Here is a 12,373-nt window from a genome sequence, read left to right as displayed (position 1 = left end):
TTAGTTTAGTACGTTGGGCTAGTGTTGCAGTGTTTTGTGTGTGTTTGCCATAAGTGACCTCATTTGTCTTCAGAGCGTCTTGGTTACTGGGTAGAGGGCGCTGGCATCCGGTGTGCCTAATGAAAGCCACTGGAAGACAGCAAAGCTGTGTCATCAATCACAGCAGAGCTGGGGCTAACCTCTCCGTCCCTCCAGCCTGAGGTTGGAACAGGCCAGCCTTTGTGATGCCAGCCTGGGACCCCCTCCGCCTCAGAGACCAGATCTGACTGAGTGACTCTCGGGAAAAATTGGCACCGAGGAAAACGGAACAGTTGTGGCCACACCCTCTGGAAAACTTTATGCTTGATTCATTTATAGTGAATTCCTTAAAATGGTTTCTTGCAAGAATTACTGTTCATTTGCCTGGTCTGGAAACCACAGAAGGATGGTCTCTTAGGTCAGTAGTGGGGTTCACCCAGCCCAGTGACCAGCACCTTGGGTTCCAGACCGTGGCTTCTCAAAACCCAGTCTCTGAGGTACAGAAGCATGAGGGCAGGTGCTCAGGACCTTGGTGCATGCTGCCTGGGTGGCCAGTTCTGGGGCCACCCTCATGATCCAGACTCGAGGGGGTATGTGGGGTGAGCCGAGTACAGCTCCTGCGAGGAAGGTGTTCGTGGGATCAGTTTGGATGTGCCTGAAGCTAACGCCGAGACAGTCCTGTTGTCGGATTTCTGGCTCAGCCCTTGCCCGAGGCCCAAGGACAAAGGAATGAACTAGGATGGAGAGAGGGGGGCAGAGGGAAGAGAGATGGGGCTTCTGGGGTCAGGGGGAGGGGCACATCCCTACCTTCTCCAAGCCTCCGTTTCCTCATCTATAGAACAGGGCTAATTGTACCTCGCAACCTAAAGGATTGATCAAAATGACCAGTGTCGGGTGCTGAAAAGTATGCTTGCATATGAGTCATGTATCTTTACCGCTTTTGAGTAGCCGGTGAGGGGAGGAGCACCAGTCTCCTGTCCCCTGGAAGGAGGGTAATCAGATCAGGGATAAGGAAGGTCTTGCTCAGTCCCAAGATCCTCCTGGATCTCTGGGGCCTCCTTCAGTATAGACTTGCCAGATGGAGGGGAGAAAATGACACCCAGTTAGTTTTAATTTCAGATAAACTAATTCTCTTGGTATAAGTATATTCCAAGCAGTATTTGGTACATAATTACACAAAAAACTTTTATATGGCATTCAACTTTAACTAGGCATCCTGTATCTTCTCTGATAACCTCACTCAATGTAACAGTGCACATTTATTTAGCAGGCACCTCCTCTAGTTAGAGCTTGTTCTAAGTGCTTTATGGCCATCCCCTCCATCCCCTCAGTCACTCAAAAGTCCCCATTTTACAGATGAGAGAACTGAGGCCCAGAGAGGTGAAATAACTTGTCCAGGCACCCAACCTGTAAACGACAAGAGCTGGGATTTGGGGACCCAGAAAGACAGATTGCAGAGCCATTAGCCAACCAGGGGATCAGCATGGGCATCTAGTCTGGGCATGAAGCAAACTGCCTTCTGGTGCAGCTTTGGGAAATAGGGTGATAGGAATGGTGAGCAGGGGAAGGGGCTGGGGGGCCAGCTGCCCTGAGAGGGGTAACTGGTGGGGGGGGGGGGGCGGGGAGGTGTTTCCTTCCCATCCTGCTGTGCTAGGCTAGGGTCATTCTTGGAGTCTCATTCTTGGTGCTCAGACACACCAGGCCCAGGCCTAAGGGGCCATGCGAGAAGCAGAGTCCAGTCTTAGAAAGAAGTGGCAGGGGTCTGTGTAACTTCTCAGCCAGAAGGGCCAGAGGGAAGTTGGCCGGGACCGAGAGGAGGGGGATCTCGCAAATGACAGGGAAACCAGCCTCCCAGACAGCAGACCATCTCTAAAGGCTGGAGCCTAATTTCTGCTACAAGGTTTGAGTAAGCAGGACCAGAAACCCAACTGGGAGAGCTTTGATCCAGCTTTCTGGTGTGCTCCCCCCTCGCCCCAGGGTGTTCAACGATCGCCCACCATTCGTGTGCTGGGTGCAGCACGAGCCGCCTGGGTGCCCATTTCCTCTGCTCTGCCCACTGTGCCAGGCCTTGACATGCAGGAGCTCATCCCCAAACGTGTCCTCCACATGAGGACAGGGCTCAGGGAGGCTGCCACCTGCCTTCAGCTGGAATCTAGAGGTGGGTCTGATGGCAGCGTGGAGTCCACAGAGCACAGCCCCCGTCCGTTTTTGTATAGCCCACGAGCCAAGAGTGGACATTACGTTTTAAATAATGGAAAAACCAAAAGAAGAAGAATATTTCCTGACATGTGAAAATCATACCCAATCCAAATTTCAGAGACCATAAATTAAGTTTTATTGGAGCGTAGCCACACCTGCTCCTGAACGTACCATCTGTGGCTGCTTGTGCACCACACGAGCAGAGTGGTCTGCAACACCGAAAATATTTATTATCTGGCCCTTCACAGAAATAGTTCGCAGACCCCTGGCCTAGAGCATCGGTTTTATTCATAGATTCAGTGCAGAAAGTAAGTCATTTAAAGTCTTCTTATATTTATTTGACCGTGTTTTTGCATGCACATTATAAGAGTGACACCTGTGAAGATAAAGCAGGCTTCAAAGTAGCCCTGGACCGAAGGCCTGCCTCCTGAGGGGCCACCTCCAAACCCCCAGGGCGCACTGTCACTTTGGAGGAAAAGTTGGGACTGCCCTGCCCCCACGCTCAGGAGAGCCCGAGGACGGATTAGACGCTGTGGCAGAAGAGGCAGTGTTTAGAGAGAGGACCCAGAAAAGGCAGGAGGGCACAGCCCGAGTGAAACACAGGACGTGGGTTTAAGGGCCAGGAGGCAACACCGTCTGTGCCTGGGGAAGGGGTCGGCAACCCGGGTCCCGTCCGTGGCTGGTGGCGGTGCGCTGTCTACCTGCAGAGTGGCTGGAAGGGAGGCCTCCCAGGAAAACAGGCCTGGCGGGGTGAGCCTGCACTGGCCTCACTCCCACCCGGAGCCAGACAACGGGAAGGCCAGACGTGGGAGCGCAGAGCGCAGGGCAGCAGTAGCAGCCCTGGCAGCCGGGGGGGGGGTCCCCTGGCCCAGGCCGACTGCAGCCACATCCTGGAAGCAGAGTTCAGAGGAACCCAGGAAAGAGCGGCGGAGACCCGGTCTATGCAGCTATGAGTTTCCATCCCTCCCCTTCCCACACCTGCAGCTCAGGGCAGCAGGCCCCTCCCTCCTCAGGCCCCAACCGCGGCCAGCTCCACCCTCATTTGATTGACAGCTGGTGGGCCCTCGGCCACTGCCTGGGGACTTCCAGCCTCTCCTGCTGTGCACCAAGTGAGGCTGGGCTTGGGGGGAGGCAGATCAGACACCATTCTGCTGTTGGGGACCTCCTTTGGGGAGGACAGGACGGACTGAAGGAACAGCTACATCTGCTAGACATCTCCTGCTGGCCAGTGGTGGGATTATGCACGCACGGGAGCCAAAAGGATCTGTAATGGGATGGCCGTCGCTGCATCCCAGCAGTCGTGGGTGGCGGCAGAGGTGTGGGAGACAAGAGGGAGGAAGTGCTGACATTTTCAGGAAAGGAAGGTGGGCGATCCAGGAACTACAGCCTAGTCAATGTGACACCTATCCTAGTGGGCAAAATTATAGAAAGGATTTTTTTTAAGATCTTTTTTTAAGATTTGCTTATTTTTGAGAGAGAGAGGTAGAGAGCAAGTAGGGGAGGGGCAGAGAGAGACAAGGAGACAGAATCCCAAGCAGGCCCCGCACTGTCAGCCAGAGCCTAATGCAGAGCTCAAACTCACAAACCATGAGATCATGACCTGAGCCGAAACCAAGAGTCAGACGCTTACCTGACTGAGCCACCCAGGTGCCCCTGTAGCAAGGATTTTTAAAGATGTGCCAAGGGTGCATCAAGAACAGGTCAAGCCACAGTCACCTCCATCCCCTTTGGGTGACCAGAGCAGCTCAGTGTGGTTTCCATTGTGACAGGCAAAATGCAGAGCTGTGGGCTTTGCCCCTGCCTGGACAGCCGTGCCCGAACACAACTAAGCAATGGTCTGTGTCCATCTGGGGAGGCATCAGTGGCCCGTGGGCTCGCTTCTCAAAGTCTGGCAGTGTTTGTAGACTCCCACACCTACTGGGCAAGGCAGACGACACACGTGAGGGACAGGGGCCAAATATAAGGCAATAGGAAATGGAGGGGATCATGCCCCGACTAAAAGGGACAGCTTCAACCGGTGACAACCAGTGATGCCATGCGGGAAGGCGGGCTCTGTGTTCCCCAATACCCTGAGTGTTTTTTTCAATAGAAGATGGACTTTTCAACGTATGCGGTAAGTTCAGTTTTCAAAAAAACGAAATCCACTGAGCAAGTATCTGTCTGCAGATTGGATCCAGGACGCACAGAGCACATAGTTTGCTTCTTGAGTGGTTGCAGAGCCGTGGGCATTGGCAGGTTCCTGACACAACCAGCAGGTGACCTGGGAGAATACAGAATCGGGATGTGTTTTAAGGGAGGGGACTGTCCTGTCTCCCACTGGGGAGTCCCGCCGGCTCTCAGGACACAAGGAAAAGCTCGGGAGTGCCGGTCAGTGCAATCCTGGCAGCTAGCATCTCCCTCCCAGAGGGGCTCTCCACCTGGGGCGGGGTCCAGGGAGACGCTGCGGCCCCACGTGGGGGAGGTGCTGGGCACTTGCCGGGAGCAGACAAGAGGCCGGGTTGAAGCAGCTTGGCAAAACCTCCTTAGGCAAATTATTAGGCCCCTTGACTCTGGCCTTGTGGGGTGTATGTGCCTGTTGTATCACCCACTCAAGATGACACTTGGACCCCACATTTCTCTATCCCCAGCACATTGGGAGTCCCCAAGAATCCTCAGGGACTTCCCAAGAGTGGGGGATACCACCAAGGGCCACCTTGCAGGTGTGAGTCGGGGGAGGCTAACAGGAAGGCAGGGACTGGGGGGGCCCAGGTTGAGCAGGGCAGGCAGTGACTCAGGGCTGCTGAGGTGTTAAGCCTCTTTCCTGGCTCTGACCAAGAGGAGGCCAGACTAGGAAAACTCTAGACACTGCTCCCACCCACCCCCCTCACTCCCATCCCCACTCCAGCTCTGATCCGGGCTTTTCCATTCACAGATCCCAAACTTTCCAGGCCAGCAAAGAGCCAGAGGGGCTGCCAAGGCCCGGGTGAATGCCTTTGGGGAGTGGCGAGGGGACACGTGCAGTCCTGTCAGGTAGGTCACAGGGGCCTGAGGAAGGCCCTGACCCCAGCCCCTGGGGCCCCTGGGCTCCCCAGGTTGGAGGACCCTCCTACTCTGACTCAGTCCCTTGTCAAATGTCCCCATCAGGAAGCAGAGTATATGCATTTAAGGAACAAGGCCTTGACTCCAGGAGTCCTAGTGTTGGTGTGCATCTGAGAGAGACAGAGACAGAGGGGTGGAGGACAGTGACGGTGGCCCTGGAGCAGGCAGTCTTGCCGACTGAGCCCCTGCAGCCACTTCCTTCCCTTCCCCAGACGAGTAGGAGATAGTTAGCCTCCCCTGCAGGAAGGGCATGGAGAGGCAGGCCGAGCGCTCTCAGTGCACAATCCAGCACCCCAAAACAAGCCCAAGGGACAGGGGCCATGTTCCACTGCCTGGACCCCACCGACCCAGCCACCCCAGCAGGACTAAAAAGGAGCAGGTCTGAAAAGACATAAAACATCCACCCAAAGTGGTACTTCCTCTGCAGAGTCAACAGTGGGTGCACAATGTTCTCAAAACCCTGACCTTGTTTTTATTAGTTACCCCTGTATCCTTGGTGCCACCCTCCCTTTGGCAATAGGCCAGTCAGCCCGTCTGTGCTCAGTTCTCAGGGACGAGACTCTGCCTGGCTTCTGAGTTCCCAAAGCAGACCCTGGCCTGGAAGAGTGACAGGTAAGAGAAGGTAGACTGCTGGGAGCTGGGGAGCGTGGGGACAGGACAAAAGGACCAGCCTCCTCAAGTGCGCCCTGTCCAACTCCAGGACCCAGGAGCCTCCTGGAGCCGAATCTACACTGCATGCTTCTGGGAGCTCTTCTGGGTGGCCCAGGCCTGCCCTTCCCCCTGTGACTGTGGTCCCTCTTTCAGCACCAGCTCACGTGTCCCCTCCCCCCATCCCCCCCAACCCCCCCGGACAGACAGGGAGAGCGGCTGCTACCTGTGTCCTGAACTTCATTCGGGATCAGATCTTACCCCATTGAGCAACCCTCCTTCCAACACCCTAGGGCCTCCAGGACCCCCGTGCCATTAGAGGGTGGTGCCCCCCATATCAGTTCTCAGTGTAGGGAGAGCAGGGCAGAAGCCCCCACCCCTGTGCTTTGGTGGGGCTGGGAGAAACCAGCCCGAGCCAGGTGGCTGCCGGGTAAAACCCACCCTAAGACACCAGCACTGTGCAAAGACTGACTTTGTGATTGGGTCCAGAGGCTCTGTGGGCCAGGAGCAAGGGGTGGGCAGGCCTCAGACCTCCCTCTGAGGCCTCGAGAGACTGGCAGCAGCACCCACCTCCCTGAAGGCGGGCAGACCCAGGGATGCCCACAGAAGGGTCCCTAGGGACATGGCCAGCAGGATGCCTGGGAGGGGCTCAGCCTCCTAAATGGCCTGGGGCACCTCTGTGGGCCTCGCCTTCCCTGTGCCCAGTCCCTCCCTGCTCTGCCAGCCTGGGCATGGGAGCCTGAGTTGCTGTGTCCCTCCCTTGAGAGTGGAGTGTCCTCAGACCAAGCTCACCCTCAGGACCTAGGGCCCCCTCTCTAGCTGAGGCTCAGCTGACTGATGCTCCCATTTCATCTTGGGGGTAGGAGCGGGGGTCCTGAGCCCCCTCGTGAGTCCCCACCTTCCTGTTAGACGATTCCCCGTGAGCCTTTTTATAAAGAATCGGCTGGGAGCCAGGGAACTTTTGGAAAGTGTATGGGCCAAGCCAAGCTGCACAAACCTGTCTTCCTCCCAGAGCTGAAAGGGGCCAGGTTGTTCCCAGACGAATGCAGAGGCCGGGCGGGGGCGAGGGGAGGGGAGAAGGAAGGGGGCTACCTCAGGAGGCCTCGCACACTGTGGAGCCACAGCCAGCGAAGGGGGAGGATGAGGAGGCACAGCCAGAGGCAGCGGCGGGAGGAGGTCCGGTCCCAGGTGTCTCATGTAGACTCACATGCGAGACATACACGCCCCCCAAAGCGCTTGGGTGCAGACTGGGTCACACAGGGATGCAAGCACGTAGGGAGGCACGCTGGCGTGCACAGACGTTTGCACAGGTACATACACTGAGGCGGTCACACACACAGCTGCAGAGACGTGCTCAAACATGCTCCCACATACGGCCCCACCCCACACGTGTGCCATGGAATACACAGCGAAAGACGTGTGCAAAGGATGCGTATGGAGAAATACCAAGCCAGACCCAGGAGGCAGGGAGAGGGCTTGACCACGCTGACAACCCAGCTCCCTTGGGCCCAGCATACCCGTACACCCATGTACACACACACACACACACACACACACACACACACACACACACCCTGGCCGGGAACCACTTACTTCATAGGAACTTTTGGATCCAGGGCAACACGCAATCAAGACCTTGTGCTGGGAAAGAAAGCGCCTTTGTCTGCTGGGACCGGGGCTTTGGGAGCAGCTGCAGCCTTCCCCAGGACCGGGGCCAGGCCAGTTCCTCGCTTCTGGGTAGGAAGGTCAGGCGGGGCCGGGGCTGAGGGCGAGGGCGCGGGGGGCCCGGCAGGCCCTGCCATAACCCCCAGATGCTGTCCTCTGCCGGCTGCACGGAGCCCAGGAAGGCAGTGGTTCCCCGCCCTCGCCTGGGACTGGCCCCAGGGTGACCCATGGTTCTAACCCTGGCCCTGGTGCTACACTGACCCAGACTGAGGCCCAGCTCCGGCCCCGGGGTTCCACGGCTGCCTTGTGCCAGTGGCCTCGCTTTTTTTAGCAGAGTGAAAGAAAGGTCAGGCTCTGGAATTAGAAAGATGTGACATTGAATCCTGGCTCTGTCGCTAGCTGGGTGGCTTTGAGAACAGACCTTCCTGAGCCCTGTGTTCATTGGAGCCCCTGTGACAGTGCTCCAAGCCCAGACGGAGGCACACCTCCTCCTGGAGTCCACAGCCGCCTCTGCTCTGCACGAGCTGTCTCTGGGCCTGGTGGAGCCGGGGGAGCGCCCGCTGCTCTGGCCACAGGGAGGAGGGTGGAGCCCACACCCAATCCATCTGACGCTTCTGTGACTCCCCTCCTCCCTTTGGTCCCTTTCCTCCCTCATGGTCCTGGCCCTGCTGCCCGGTGCCCCACTCTCTCCCTCCACCTCAGAGTCACGTCTTCTGCTGGCGAACCCCCAGTGAGGACAGTCCCGTTTTCTAACTCAAGAGGATTCAGTCTAGGGACACCCTCCAGAGGTGGGTCCCAACAGTCCCAGGACCCTTCTGCTGGGGGCTCTTCCCTGCATCTGCAACCTGCAAACACCTTCACGGTGTCACCACAAAGCCGGGAATGTCATTCTCGTAGCTCTTCCTCTTCCCTGGGGTATCTCAAGGCCAGGGCATGCCTGGCACCGAGCCTGGTATGAGGCCGTTACTGTCAGACTCAGCAGTGGCTTTCAGAAGTTCAGGTGCATTCAGCTACCACTGCCCCTTGGTGGGTTTCTAGCTTTTGCTCTTACTGTAACTTGGTGCCTCTCTTCTCACATATCTCTCATAATTGCATGTCAGTCAAATACCTTGTATCCTTACTGTTAATAGAATTGTACTGTTTTAGAAAATAACGAAGTTCAACCAGCCAAGTGTGGGGAGTGGCAGTTCAAGTGCTCTGCCCTGTCACTCGCGGTGCAGTTCATTTGTGCATTGTTGATGGGTTGAATGCCGGCTCCCTGCCAGACCTGGAGCGGCCCAGAGGGAGCCCACCGAGAGCCCACCGAGAGCCCTGTCTAGAAAGACCCAGAAGAAGAGCCCAGCGGGGGACGAGGACAGGTAGGCAGAAAGTGTGGTTGGGCAGACAGAGGACTGGGCAGGCCCTGCGGGAGCCTGAGGGGGGTTCCTTGGGGCACAGGTGGCTCCAAGATGGTTTTGCAGAACAAGGGACATTTGAGCTGAGCTTTCAAAGAGCAGTTGGATTTTTTTTTTTTTTTTTTTTCTGGTTAAAGATGAGAGAGGGTGAACCAGGCAGGAGACGAGCATTTACACAAGTCATGGGAATGGGAAGCGCCTGATGTGTGTGAAGGAATGGGAAGTGTTAGATGCGCCGGGGCGGGGCGTGTGTCAGGCTGGGCTGGAGAAGCTGGCACCAGATGGGCCTGTGGATGCCAGGGAGACTGGGGAACCCCTGCCACATGGAGGGCACCCAGCCCTGGCCCTGGAGCTGCCCCATGGAGCTATTCGCTCCCATTCTGAACCCTCTGGCTCAGCCCCACCCGCCCCACCTGCAGCTTGTGCTAGGAAACTCAGCTTGCACTGTGGTCAAATTCCCTTCTCTTCTTGGCTTGGAAGAAAAAAAATTATGGGCAGGAATTTTTGTAGGAGGTCTTTGTATATTGAAATTCTTGATTCTTTGTTACATAGGTATCTTGTCTGTCATTTCCCTCCCTCCCTCCTTCTCTCTCTCTCTCTCTCTCTCTCTCTCTCTCTGTGCAGTTTGACCTTAATTTTATTTTGCTTTGATGGAAAGGAGCCTTATATATTTTTGTTGTCCAATCCACCAATCTGTTCGTTTGACATTTTCTTAGAAAAACGTTGCTTATTGTAAAATTGTACAGGTATTAGGATTTTTTTTAAGTTTATTATTTCAGAGAGAGAAAGAAAGAGGGAGCACAAACAGGGGAGGGGCAGAGAGAGAGGGAGACACAGAATCCCAAACAGGCTGCAGGCTCTGAGCTGTCAGCACAGAGCCTGATGTGGGGCTTGAACCCACAAACCATGAGATCATGACCTGAGCCAAAGTCAGACACTTAACCAATGAGCCACCAGGTGCCTCTAGGCATTAGGATTCTTTATGGTTTAACTTCTAGCGCATAAATCTGTAAGCCATCTAGGTTTACTCTGGTGTATGGCAGGAATCTAACTTTACTTTTTCCAAATTGTTAGCCAGTTGTCCAGTCCCATTCAGTGAGTAATCCATCATTCCTGCACTGGTTTGTTTATTTTGTTCAAAATTCCTCATCTTTTCAGTTTTTAAAGTCGTGCTTGCAACCTAAACAAAAAAGAGAGACAGAAAAGGAGAAGTAGGAGGGGGAAGAGGAAGAGGACAAGAAGATGAGGCGAGGAGGATGAGAAGAAGTAATCCGATGGTCCTAGAAAGATCTGACTCAGAAGGTAAAGCCCTCTCCTGAACCCACCTCCCCGAGATAATGACCACCAGCAGCTTATTATATATCCTTTTATTGTTAGCGTGGTAACATTTATTAGGTTTCGCTTAAATACAGAGATGTACAAAGAAAAATACTGAAAGGAATCAAGAGCTCTAGAAAACACGTAACTGACAAAAAAATATGTTGACCTTAAACAAAAGGTAATACACGTCTAGTGTTAGAGAAGTCACAGTCCTGAAAGAGACAATGTGAAAACCAAGCCCTCCTCTCTCACTCTCCACACTGCCCCAGGCAAGTCCTTTTCCCTGAAGGGAACCAGCCAACACTTTCCATTGGCTTTGGTTTGAAATGCGTTGGTTTTTTTTTTTAATGTTTATCTATTTACTTTGAGAGAGTGGGTGCAAAAGAGTTGGCAGAGAAAGAGAGAGAGAGAGAGAGAGATTCCCAAGCACGGGGCTCGAACCCACAAACCGCGAGGTCACGACCTGGGCAAAAATCAAGAGAAGGCTGCTTAACCGACTGAGCCACCCAGGCGCCCCCTGAAATGCATTTTCTTCCCACATCCCACACCGTCCTCTGTGGACGGGTCTGTCTCCAGACTTCCAGTCTGGTGGGCCGTTTCTCTCTCTGCTATGCAAGTGCTGGCACCACGGGTCCCGGGGCGCAAACTGTGTGAAGCACTTGAACAGCTGGCAGGGTCGGTGCCCCCCTTACTGGTCTTTACTGGCAGAGGTACCGCGGCCGTCTCCGTTTGGCCTGCTGTAACCAAGGACCACAGACCGGGTGGCGTATAAACACCAGCACTGTGTTTCTCACGGTCTGAGATCAGGATGCCAGCACGACTGGGTTCTAGGCAAAGCCGTCTTCCAGGTGGCGGACCGTCGGCTTCCCGCTGTGTCCTCACATGGCAGAAGTGGGGTGAGTGAGCTCTCTGGGTCCCTTCCACGAGGGCTCTAATCCCGTGCCAGCGGGCTCTGCCCCCAGATCCAGTCACCTCCCCAAGTCTTCCCCTCCTGATACCATCACATTGGGGGTTAGGATGCCAACATATGAATTCGGGGGACACAGACATTCAGTCCACAGCAATTATTATTCTATACTCATTGTCCATTTCTGTTCTAATATTATCCCCCCCCCGTTTGATTGGAATTTTATTGGAATCGCATTATTTGCATGGATTAATTTGGGGGTGATTGTCTTTCACGGCAGTGAGTTTTTCTGTTGTGGATAAAGGCGTGTGTGCTTCTTATGACTACATCAAGGTTCTGTGATCTTTCTTGTCAGGGGTCTGGGTCACCCCTTCTTGGGGCACTCAAACCTCAATCCCTCAAATGTTTTAGCTGCAGCCACCCAAGAGCAGAAGGTTTGGGAGACAGGGTTGCTGTCTTCTGGCACTCAAGGGCCATCATGTACAGGAGGGAGTGACGGGCTCAGCAAGGCTCCAGAGGGCCAAACTTACACCTCTGGGCGTCACCCTGCGGCAAACAAAAGAATAACTGTAAGGCCATGAAACAAGCCCCGGGGCGGGGGGTGGGGAGGGGGGGCGCGGTGGTGACTGCTCCACAAATGGCACTTCTCCAGCCTTCCAGGGAAAATGTCACTGGTGCCGTCCAGGGGCTTCCCGGCTTGGTGGGAAAGCCGGGGCAGGGGGACACGGGATGCTGGATTACAAGGGCCTGGTCCTTCCACTCTGAGGAAAGGCCCAAGGCTTCCCAGTATCTCCTCTGTGCCACTCACCAAACCTTGTCCTCCCCCGTGACCCTGAGGGTGTGGTGGTGCTGACCCACTTTACGTCTGAGGACAGAGAGGCTCCGCAAAGCCAAGGGACCCAACCAGGATCACCCAGCAGCTCTGGTGCACCCCGGATCCCAAGGCACACACCCCTCAGGCTGTCTTTCCGCGATTGTCCCCCAGGAGGCCCTGTTCAGGGACAGGGCTGGACCACCCTGCCCAGTCCCCCGTCGGGGGCAGACACTGGGCAGGTGAGTGGCCCAGTAGGCGGGAAGGCACCCCCAGCTCTTCTCTCGTGCCTGGTTCTGCACGTACGTCTGCCTCTCCCCCCCCTCCCCGGGC

The sequence above is a fragment of the Puma concolor genome, chromosome A3, assembly GCF_028749965.1.
Source record: "Puma concolor isolate L17-30 chromosome A3, mPumCon1.1.hap2, whole genome shotgun sequence".
Classification (NCBI taxonomy): domain Eukaryota; kingdom Metazoa; phylum Chordata; class Mammalia; order Carnivora; family Felidae; genus Puma; species Puma concolor.
This window is presented reverse-complemented; position numbering follows the sequence as displayed.